The sequence below is a fragment of the Hyperolius riggenbachi genome, chromosome 2 (genome assembly GCF_040937935.1).
Source record: "Hyperolius riggenbachi isolate aHypRig1 chromosome 2, aHypRig1.pri, whole genome shotgun sequence".
Lineage (NCBI taxonomy): Eukaryota > Metazoa > Chordata > Amphibia > Anura > Hyperoliidae > Hyperolius > Hyperolius riggenbachi.
Genome location: NC_090647.1, coordinates 319,784,116 through 319,796,447, shown reverse-complemented (window position 1 = coordinate 319,796,447; position 12,332 = coordinate 319,784,116). Strand labels below are relative to the sequence as shown.

The 12,332-nt window shown below is 47.9% G+C and overlaps 1 protein-coding gene across 1 annotated transcript in view; it reads left to right on the top strand.

Moving 5' to 3' along the window:
* Nucleotides 1–299: 299 nt before the first annotated feature.
* Nucleotides 300–12,332, top strand: part of LOC137544401 (pancreatic secretory granule membrane major glycoprotein GP2-like) — a 90,140-nt gene continuing 78,107 nt past the window's right edge. The window contains exon 1 of the mRNA XM_068265469.1: nucleotides 300–355. The gene's annotated coding sequence lies outside the window, so the exon portion shown is untranslated. The remainder of the gene's footprint in view (nucleotides 356–12,332) is intronic.

Here is a 12,332-nt window from a genome sequence, read left to right as displayed (position 1 = left end):
TTCCCATGCGTTATGATGTAACGCTTCTGGGGACATAAAATCATACGACGCACACGTTTCCCAACGGGTACAGGCTGCTGGCGTCTGCGCTCTAGCGCTCCCCGACGTGCATTCCATGCGTTGACCGCGCGATGGCAACGCAAGCACGAAATCGTGTTCATGCTTGCGTTGTGTAGTGTGAATGAGCCCTTACAGTAGGAGTGACAGTTGTGTTACAGTAGTAGGACATGCCCATACACGCCCACAGAAATAAATTTACAGCCCAGTATCATGAGGTCATCATCAGTCGCCCTGTTGCAGGAAACTGACAGCTGCGGCTTCTGCTGCGGCACTGTACTGGCACATGACTGGAAAGGTAAAGTACTATTATTTTCTCTCTAATTATTCTACCGCAGTGTGAGATCTTGTGCTGCTGACATTTAATCCTGCAGCTCTCCCCATTCTATCCTGTCCAGTAGAGGCGGGGGAGGGGGGGGGGGTAACACTGCACAGTAAATCCCCTCATATGTCACCACCCCTGCAACCCCCCCTCTTTTCTCCTATCCTTACATAGTGCATGTAATCCCGGTTACAGGAGCCTGCTGCTCTTGATAGAGGGAATCCCTTGATGTGACAATTACCCTGCCCACCATCTGGCAGCCAGCTGGTCTCCTAGATGCTGTCTTCTGTAGCTGCAGGCACGCTCTCTGCTCCAGGAAGGGAAGAGTTAGTCACACAGCCGCAGGGTGTGCTAACCTATGAGACCTCTGAAGACGCAGCATAGTGATGTATGACAGTCATACACAGTTACACACCCTGCGGCTGTGTTACTAACTCTTCACTTCCTGGAGCAGAGAGCATGCCTGCAGCTACAGAAGACAGCATCTAGGAGACCAGCTGGCTGCCAGTTGTAAGAGGGGATTCCCCCTGAACTATCTGGGAGTGGGCAGAGTAACTGACATAACATGGGATTCCCTCTGAACACTGCAGACTGGGAGGGGGTAGCTGACATAACAGGGGATTCACCCTATCATTCTACCAGCAGGCTAACATAAGAGGGGATTACCTCTGAACTCTGCATTGTGAGAGAGGTAGCTGATATAACAGGCGATTCCCCCTATCATTCTACCCACTGGGGAGGACAGGGGTGGCAGGCTCACATAGGAGGGAGTTTCCTCTGAACACTGCATACTGGGAGGGGGTAGCTGACATAACGGGATTCCCCCTATCATTCTACTGGCAGGCTAACATAAGAGGGGATTTCCCTCTGAACTCTGCACTCTGGGAGGGGGTAGCTGATATAACGGGATTCCCCCTATCATTCTACCCATTGGGGAGGACAAGGGCAGCAGGCTCACATAGGAGGGGATTCCCTCCGAACTCTGCATTCTGGGAGGGGGGTAGCTGACATAACAGGGAATTCCCCCTATCATTCTACCCACTGGGGAGGAAAGGGGTGGCAGGCTCACATAGGAGGGAATTCCCTCTGAACTCTGCATTCTGGAAGGGAGTAGCTGACATAACGGGATTCCCACTATCATTCTACCAGCAGATTCACACAAGAGGGGCTTCCCTCTGAACTCTGCATTCTGGGAGGGGGTAGCTGACATAACGGGATTCCCCCTATCATTCTACCCACTAGGGAAGACAGGGGTGGCAGGCTCACATAGGAGGGGATTCCCTCTGAACTCTGCATTCTGGAAGGGGGTAGCTGACATAACGCAATTTCCCCTATCATTCTACCAGCAGGCTAACATAGGAGGGGATTCCCTCTGAACTCTGCATTCCGGGAGGGGGGTAGCTGACATAACGGGATTCCCCCTATCATTCTACCCACTGGGGAGGACAGGGTTGGCAGGCTCACATAGGAGGGGATTCCCTCTGAACTCTGCATTCTGGAAGGGGGTAGCTGACATAACGGGAATCCCCCTATCATTCTACCAGCAGGCTCACACAAGAGGGGACTCCCTCTGAACTCTGCATTCTGGGAGGGGGTAACTGACATAACATGGGATTCCCTCTGAACACTGCAGACTGGGAGGGGGTAGCTGACATAACAGGGGATTCACCCTATCATTCTACCAGCAGGCTAACATAAGAGGGGATTCCCTCTGAACTCTGCATTGTGAGAGAGGTAGCTGATATAACAGGCGATTCCCCCTATCATTCTACCCACTGGGGAGGACAGGGGTGGCAGGCTCACATAGGAGGGAGTTTCCTCTGAACACTGCATATTGGGAGGGGGTAGCTGACATAACGGGATTCCCCCTATCATTCTACTGGCAGGCTAACATAAGAGGGGATTTCCCTCTGAACTCTGCACTCTGGGAGAGGGTAGCTGATATAACGGGATTCCCCCTATCATTCTACCCATTGGGGAGGACAAGGGCAGCAGGCTCACATAGGAGGGGATTCCCTCCGAACTCTGCATTCTGGGAGGGGGGTAGCTGACATAACAGGGAATTCCCCCTATCATTCTACCCACTGGGGAGGAAAGGGGTGGCAGGCTCACATAGGAGGGAATTCCCTCTGAACTCTGCATTCTGGAAGGGAGTAGCTGACATAACGGGATTCCCACTATCATTCTACCAGCAGATTCACACAAGAGGGGCTTCCCTCTGAACTCTGCATTCTGGGAGGGGGTAGCTGACATAACGGGATTCCCCCTATCATTCTACCCACTAGGGAAGACAGGGGTGGCAGGCTCACATAGGAGGGGATTCCCTCTGAACTCTGCATTCTGGAAGGGGGTAGCTGACATAACGCAATTTCCCCTATCATTCTACCAGCAGGCTAACATAGGAGGGGATTCCCTCTGAACTCTGCATTCCGGGAGGGGGGTAGCTGACATAACGGGATTCCCCCTATCATTCTACCCACTGGGGAGGACAGGGTTGGCAGGCTCACATAGGAGGGGATTCCCTCTGAACTCTGCATTCTGGAAGGGGGTAGCTGACATAACGGGAATCCCCCTATCATTCTACCAGCAGGCTCACACAAGAGGGGACTCCCTCTGAACTCTGCATTCTGGGAGGGGGTAGCTGACATAACAGGGGATTCCCCCTATTATTCTACCCACTGGGGAGGACAGGGTTGGCAGGCTCACATAGGAGGGGATTCCCTCTGAACTCTGAATTCTGGGAGGGGGTAGCTGACATAACGGGATTCCCCCTATCATTCTACCAGCAGGCTCACACAAGAGGGGATTCCCTCTGAACTCTGCATTCTGGGAGGGGGTAGCTGACATAACAGGGGATTCCCCCTATCATTCTACCCACTGGGGAGGACAACGTCAGCAGGGTCATGTAAGAGGGGATTCCCTCTGAACACTGCATTCTGGGAGGGGGTAGCTGACATAACAGGGGATTTCCCCTATAATTCTACCGGCAGGCTAACATAAGAGGGGATTCCCTTTGAACGCTGCATTCTGCCCAAAAGAATTCCTTGTACACTACCCAGAACACAGTGGATAAACATGCTTCTGATTGTTGGTGCACTTATCACCACAGGGCTCATAGTTGATCTACTTGTCGCCTGTAAGCTTATTGTGGAATCATTTGTCACCCAGGGGTCTCATTGTGCCAAAAACAATTGTTGTAGACTACCTTGTACTGAGAGAAGAAATAGGATTATGATTTCTGCTGCACTTCTGTTCACATTGTTCTTGCACTTTTCTCCTGTGAGGTAATTTTTTTTTTATCAACTTGTCACCTGGGGGCTCATTATTAGTGTCTAAAACAATGGGACTGTAGACAATACCTCTTAAACATAGCTATAAATTTAACACTAAAATGAATACCAACACACTCCAGGCTGGCGAAAATTGGCCGTGGCCATCTTTATTAAGGAACGTTATAACTTTAATAATAAAATGAATAAATAATTGAGGTCAGTATTAAGCTTTATTGTCATACAATTTATAATGATACATAAGAAATAACAGTTGCGTATCTGACTACCACAGCCCAGATACGGTTGATCAGTAAATAAGACTCCAAACGTTCCAATAAAGATTTTGTCCACGACGTCTTAAAGAAAGGGGAGGGGGGTGGGAAGAGCTCACCTAGTAGCCACTGAGGTGACAGGCAGCTAGTGCTGTACGGACCTTACTTATATATACCTAACTCAGCTCTGATTGGTCGCTGGACTCTGCCCTAAGCCCTAGTAACACCTGCAAAAATAAACCTGCCTGACAGCCGACCAATCAGGGGTGACCAACCTGTGTGACACACATTTACCACACACACTCTCTGCACCAAAGCTCAGCCAATCAGCTCTGACTTTACCTCATAGTGAGGGAAATATGAAATCACCTCATGACAGGCTGTATTGATCCTATTTAGGACTGTCACAGACCCATGCAGGGCCTAATTTATGGCTTAGGCCCTTTGTATGGGACTGTAGACAATACCTCTTAAACATAGCTATAAACTTAACACTAAAATAAATACCAAGACACTCCAGACTGGCGAAAATTGGCCGTGGCCATCTTTATTAAGGAACGTTATAACTTTAATAATACAATGAATAAATAATTGAGGTCAGTATCAAGCTTTATTGTCAAACAATTTATAATGATACATAAGAAATAACAGTTGCGTATCTGACTACCACAGCCCAGATACGGTTGATCAGTAAATAAGACCCCACCAGCCAGACTCCTAGGCTGGCACCCCACCCACGACCATTTCAACACAGTACTGGAGGTCTAAATTAAAGATGTCCAATCCAATTTCACTGAGGTGTACTTCATCCTGCCTATAAAGCCCTACCACACCTCCTTCTAAATCAATGTGCCTGTATGTAAGGAACCCAATTTTTGGCAAACACTTTGATGATTGGTGATTAAGACATCTCCGGATCTTTTCACAAGGAACCAGACCCGGCGACGACAACCACTTCAACCGGGGGATAATCTCAGAGAAAACTATAGTTGTTTCTTTAGAAAATGTCTGAAAACTGCTAAGATCATCCCTGATATTGAAGAATAGTTCAAGTGTCTTTTTCTTAGCAATGTTATTACCTCCCAGGTGTACTATCAAAACATCAGGTACTGGGAAAACTTCTAACAAACGAAAAAGCTCAAGTTTCAACTGAGACCACAACATTCCCCGAACACCATACCAATATACCGCAAAGAAGCGAGGATCCAGGTTCAAGTTGGATGTATAAGATCTCTTGCAGGCTCTCTCGTATGCCCAAAAGACGAAAGAGTGTCCCACGATCCAAACTATAGTTTTCTTTCCTGTAAAATATAGTTAAAAAGGTCAAGGACGAATATACAACTTGAATGCTGCCGACTTCCAACGCCCTAGTCTTTTGATAACACTATCATCCAAGCCTAACCTAGCTGCTTCAGTAGCTGCACCTATTCTAAATGAATGCGCGGTTAATCTGCAATGACCTAAACCTGCTTGCAGCGCATCTAACTTCAATACTGCATTGAACTGAAAAATTGTTAAAGGGCGACCTGACTGATGTCTAAGCAATGAACCCTGAGACGATCCTCTAACTGCCAGAAATTGATTTAAGTTTACCAAAGGACAGAGCTTGTTGCCAGGCCAGGCATTCAATACCACCAACACTCCCTTACCCGTCTGTTTTTGACCTCCTGATCCATAAACCTACCTTCCCATCAGATCTACTCACATCCTCATATCTCAAACCTGTGTCCTTGCTTGAACTTTGTGATACAAGTTCCGAAATGCGTAGCGCCGCAACAAATAGCAATAAAAAAGCACATCTAAAAAGTAATAACTCAAAATTAGATTCACAAACTGCTTCAGCCTTATCCCAAAGTAAAGAGAGGATATCTAGCGTTATTGGTTGCCTAGCGTCTGGCTGATTAGTGGCACGTTTATAACCCTTCAAAAGCTGCCGCACTGAAAAAGAGGAAGTGCAAGAAGGGATGTTATGCAATTTAAGAAAAAATGAAATTCCCGACAGCCTTTTGGAGATATGAGAATGAGAGTAACCTCTCCTAATATCTGCTGCAATAAACTTCAATACTGCTTCTTCTGACATATTCCACTCAGTGACACCCATGCTGTTAACAAATATTTTCCACTCCCTCCATGCGACAGAGTATGACTGCCAGGTCGCCATGGAAACTGACTGTTGAATTCCTAAACTGATTAGTTCCATATCAGATTCCATAGAAAAGACGGAATTTCTTCCCCACAGGGTTGAGCGGTTGGAGCCAACTGCCAGAATCTGTTCAATCGGGACAAAGAATCGGCAATATCATACTTTGAACCTGGCACATGTTTTGCTTTAATCCACACATTAAATTTCAAAGAATATAAGACCAAAATTCTCAACAACTTAACTACTAAAGGGGATTTAGAAGAAAGACAGTTTATGGCAAAAACAACTCCCTTATTGTCAGAATGAACTACTGTACGTCTTCCTGTAAAATACTCACCCCAAATGTACAATGCTGCTGTTACCGGAAATAACTCAAGTAGCACTATATTCTTTGTTATTTCTGGCTGTTACCATTCTGCTGGCCATTGAGAACTAAACCATTTTCCTGACCAGAATGCACCGCAGCCCACACTGCCGGATGCATCTGTGAAGAATTCGAGTTCTGTACTTGATATAAATTCATCCTGCCAGATTGATCTACCATTATATGACTGCAAAAACTCAGCCCACACCATCAGGTCAGCCTTTAAATCCGAAGTCAGCCTAATATGAGCGTAAGGGGATTTCAAACCTTTAATTGCCGAAAACAAGCGCCGCGAAAATACCCTGCCCATGGGCATAATCCTGGTTGCAAAGACTAAATTTCCTAGCAAGGCTTGCATCTCTTTCAACAATATTTTCTTTCTGCGCAATAACATGGATATTAAACGCTCATTTTTTTTGTATTTTACAGGCAACCTGAATTCCATTTGAACTGTATCGATTGTGATACCAAGGAATTCCAGGCATGTACATGCACCAACCGTTTTCTCACCAGCTAATGGAATACCAAAATGCTCGCATATAGCTGAAAAGAGAAGTAACAAGTTGGTGCAAGTATCTGAATCTTTTGGGCCCATGAAAAGAAAATCATCCAAATAATGTATGAATGAAAATCTTTTGGATATAGTATAAAGAACCCAATCTAAAAAAGTTGAGAAGCTTTCAAAATAATTACAAGACAAGGCACAACCCATTGGCAGGCAGCGATCAAAATAATAAGCATTACGAAATTGGAAACCGAGCGAATTGAAAGCGTCAGGGTTAATTGGGAAAAACGAAAGGCCAACTTGATAACGGCCTTTGCTAGCAAAGCCCCTTTGCCCAAAGGGCGAAGGACTTCTAAAGCATCATCAAAAGTTGCATAACACACAGATGCTAATTCACCGGAAATTTCATCGTTTAGTGACTGACCTGTTGGGAACGATAAGTGATGGATCAATCTGTAAGTACCAGGCTCTTTTTTGGGAACTATCCCTAAAGGTGACAACCTGAAATTTAGGAATGGTGGATGCGCAAAGGGGCCGGATATTCTACCTTCTTGCAATTCTTTATCTATTTTCAGCTGCACTACATCCTCCAGTGAATCTACAGACTTTAAATTATTCACCCAAATACAACCAGGGCCTTTAAACGCAGGCAACGGAAAACCTTTACTAAAACCATCAATTAGCAGTTCTGCTTTCTCCCTGTTTGGATACAGCTGCAGCCATGGCAGCATGTTTTGAAGCCTCACTGGCGTGGCCACTTTTGAGAAAAAGTTCTTTTGAACGAGCGGTCACTGAGTTTGCTTTTTAAAGCACTTTGCTATTGGGTGTGCACCTCCATAAAATCCGCATTCATGCCTATACTTGCATGTACCAGGCCACTTACACTGAGAGTCATTGTACGTGTAGCAAACACCTTTCCTGTAGTTAGAGGTTGAAGGCTGGCTAGCTTGTTGTTTAAATGTAGAGACTCGTTGCGGCATCATTAATTCCAACCAAAGGCCCACATCTTTTGAGCCCCATTTAACCTGTGGATATACTGCCATCCTTTGGCGGAATGCTTTATCGTAATGATACCACGCTAATCCGCCAAAGGATTTGTAAGCCACTAATATAGTGTCAATGTATCTGAACATATGCGGACACCTGTCTGGAAATCTCTCACCAAGAACGCTTGCATAAATACAAAACGCTTGAAGCCAGTTGTTAAAGGATCTTGCAACCGGTCTTCTGTGATCATCATCACTTTTGTTGTCAATTTTGTCTTTTTTCAAAAATTATTTTGATCCCGGAAGGAGGGATAACAAATCAATGTAGTCCCCATTCCATATTTTTTTCTTTATTGACATAGCCAAATGGAAGCCTAATGGTGAGAGATCACATGACAGGTTCTCTTTATAAATGTTTTCGGGGACCCCTGGTTTGTTCACTGGAACAATCGTGTCATTATGTGAGGTAGAAGCAGTATTAGCTACAGTGAGTGCAGGCTCAGAGTTAGAAGGAAGAAGAATGGGAGGGGGAAGCACAGGCGTATTCACAACATTTAAATCCCTTTGTCCCCCTACATGCACACTCCACACTGTACCAGCATCACTTACTACAGTGCTTCCAGCACTGGTACTCTGTTGCCTCTGCAGCGCCTGTAAAAGAGCTTGGATTAATGGTGATATAGCATTATACTCACCGGCTCCTGAAGGCTGCTGCACAGAAGATCCAGAAGGCTGTCCCAGTAGTGTCATGCTGCTAGCAGGAGCTCCGGCATGAGGCGGTGACACACCGCTGGGCGCCGCATGAGACACTCCCAGTTGCCTAGGAAACGCCTCAGCAGCCGACCCAGCATGCATACACCCGCCCCCACCGCCAGGCTCACCGCTATGGTCGGGAACTGCGGCCCGATCGGCTCCGGCTGCTGGAACGTGGAAGCTCCGCCCCTCGGAACCTCCTACCGATCCTCCAAAGGTCGCCGCCGGGTGGGCGGGACCGGCGCCATCTTCTCGTAGCCCAGACTGAGCTACTGCTGCTGTGCTCTGGACATCGCTCCGCCCATTTGCCAGCACCTCGACCCGACTGGTCGCCACGCCAAAGCTCCCGCCCAGGAACGCCTCCAGAACAGCCGGACTGGCTGAATTGAATCCTGGGGACTCCTCTGATGCGCGATTGGCCTGGACCGAGCCAACCGCTTCTCCCGCGGCCCAATTGGCCGCGCACACACCAGCCGGCTCCGCTGCAGATCGATTGGCTGCGCTCACTGCCTCCGCCTCCCTCACAGCCCGAGTGGCCGCGCTGGATCCCGCCACTTCTCCTGCAGCCCGAATGGCTGACACAGGTCTCTCCGCTGCACCCGGACCACTCGATCCTCCTCCTTTCTTCTTCTTCTTGGCGGAACGGTCACCGCCGCCACTGCCGCCACTGCCGCTGGCCATCTCAGGAGGTGCGCCGCTTCTGGCCTGCTGACTCCTCGCCGTGAAACTCCGCTGGGCGGCACCGCTGGGCTCTCCTGGCGAGTAAGGGCGCTTCGCCGACTTCTTCCTCTGCGACTGCCGGCCGGATCCTCCTGTTCCTCCTCTTCTGCCGACCTCTTCCATCCGACCTCCTTGCTCCGCTTCAGCCAGCCGCAGGCATTGCTCCAGGACCTCCAGACCTCCCGGCTCCTCCGCTCACTCCGCCAACTGCCTGATTACCTCCATCGTGGCCAGGTGAGCAACGTATTACAGCTCGTACTACAGCTCAAGTAGTAGCCACTGAGGTGACAGGCAGCTAGTGCTGTACGGACCTTACTTATATATACCTAACTCAGCACTGATTAGTCGCTGGACTCTGCCCTAAGCCCTAGTAACACCTGCAAAAATAAACCTGCCTGACATTCGACCAATCAGGGGTGACCAACCTGTGTGACACACATTTACCACACACACTCTCTGCACCAAAGCTCAGCCAATCAGCTCTGACTTTACGTCATAGTGAGGGAAATATGAAATCACCTCATGACAGGCTGTATTGATCCTATTTAGGCTTGTCACAGGCCCATGCAGGGCCTAATTTATGGCTTAGGCCCTTTGTATTCCATGTACACTACCCTGGACTAAGAGAATAAATGGGATTCTGATTGTTGGTGCATTTATCACCACAGGTATAATTGTTGATGCACTTGACATCTGGAGCCTCTTTTTTTGATCCACTGGTCACCTGGGGACATTTTTGATTCACTTGTCACCTTGGACATCATTGTTGATGCACCTGTCATCTGTGGGCTCATCATCCCTTCATTGACCTGTGCACTTACTATCTTTGCATTTGTCATTTGGGGTTTATGGATGTTGCATTCGTAATCCTGTCGGCAGAATAACGTGGCAGCTGGCTGTCACCCATAAGTAGTGGCCCCCCCATCCATTACATTGCTGTGTTTGTCCCCAGTATAGGTATGTGACTATCCAACTTCCCAAAATTAGAACAGCGGTGACCAACCACCACCCCCTTATGTGGAGAGGGCAGGTGCTGAAAGCAATTTCAACTCATCTAGCTGCCCGGGTCTGCAAACCAATGTGACCTGCATAGACACAGCATGGTGTATATTTCGTGAAGTAGAAAACTTGCTGCGGCTACAGAGGTCACAGCAGTTTGTTGTTAGTTTACACTGCTGTGGGGATTATCTGTTTGGGGCAGTATCCATGCATCTGTAAAGGTGGCCATACATCAGGCAATTATGGGCAGATTTGACAAAGAGACAAATGTATCTGTAATCGAATCTGATTAGAGATAAATTTGTCTTTTGGCTGAAGCTGCCCATACACTACAGGCCGATTCCCATCCGATTTCATGATCAAATCGTCAGGGAATTGGCAGATCCAGCCGCGTCCACACCGATGCTGTCCCCAAATGTGTAAATGTAACCCCCCCAGTGTGTGCATTAATATATTACCTGTCCTGCACAAACCTCTGCGCGCTTTACGTCCATCCTCCGGTTGGCTCTCATGTCACGCTATGCGCCGCCAGCGTGTATGCAGAAGAGCCACCCGAAGGACGGACGGACATCACGCAGAGACTGCTATAGGACAGGTAATGTATAAATGCACACAGCGGGCACATTTTATACATAGCGGCATGGTCTTCGTTGCTCGTTTCAAAAACAACTGTTGCGCAACCAACCACGCAACGTTGACATGACATATTGCGCCATGCGCGATAGAAAAAAGCAAACAATTTCCTTTCCGAAATTGGTCGCTTTGTTGCTCGGGCATGCACTTGGTGGCACCGAATTTCATCCAATTTTAATAATGCATATGAATAATGGATCGGCCATCAAGTTGCTTGATGTATGACCACTACTTACCGACCGCTCCACGTCGATTCATTAACATACCAAAGTTAATGTTAATCAAATTAGTGCATTGCTGCTTGCGTGGTTTTTTTTTTTTTCTATACAATTTCCTTCCAGGTGGACGTGAAACAGTTACGGTGCCCATACATTAGGACGAATATGGGCAGATTCGACAAAGAGACAAATGTATCTCTAATCGAATCTGCTCATACACTACAGGCCAATTCCCGTCCGATTTCAGCATGAAATCAACAGGGAATCGTCTGAGCCGCCGCGTCCGCCCCGCCGCTGCCCCCATGGTATAAATGTATGCAGTGTGTGTGCATTTATACATGACCTGTCCTGTAGCAGCTTCTGCACGGTGTCCGTCCATCTCGCCGGGTAACAGCCGCATACACGCTAGCGACGCATAGCGGCTGACATCAGACGCTATGCGCCGCCGGCGTGTATGCGGGACCCGGTGAGATGGACGGAAACCGCGTGGAGGCTGACACCGGACAGGTAATGTATAAATGCACACACACATACATACATTCATACATTGTGGCGGCAGCAGCGGGGCTTTCGTCTCGTCGCTCGTTCACAATTCGGCCGCCATACCGCCATGTACCCAACCAACCAACTTCGGCCCGACATCTCCCAGCATGCGCGATCGACAGTGTGGCCAATTTCTGTCCCGATATTAGTTGCTTTGTCAGTCGGGCATGCACTTGGCAGCACCAATTTTTATAATAATCAAATTGGATGGTTGATTGGTTGGTTGGTTGGTCGGCAAATGTATGGGCCCCTTTACAGCTGTTCAGTGCAGAATTGTAACAAATGGCCTGGTTACTGGGGGGGGGGAGGGGGGAGGGGTTAACATGGCGGTCCTGAAGTGGTTAATAAAATGTACCCAGTTGTAAATGTGTCAATGTTCAATGTTTCACTTTGCGCTGCTGAGATGTGTGTATCTAAACTTGCAGCGGTTTGGGGAGGTCACACCCTCTGAGCTCTCCTACCCTCACACCCTTTGACCTCTCCTACTCTCCCTCACACCCTATGACCTCTTCTATTATCATCCCTCTAACCTCTCCTACCCTCAT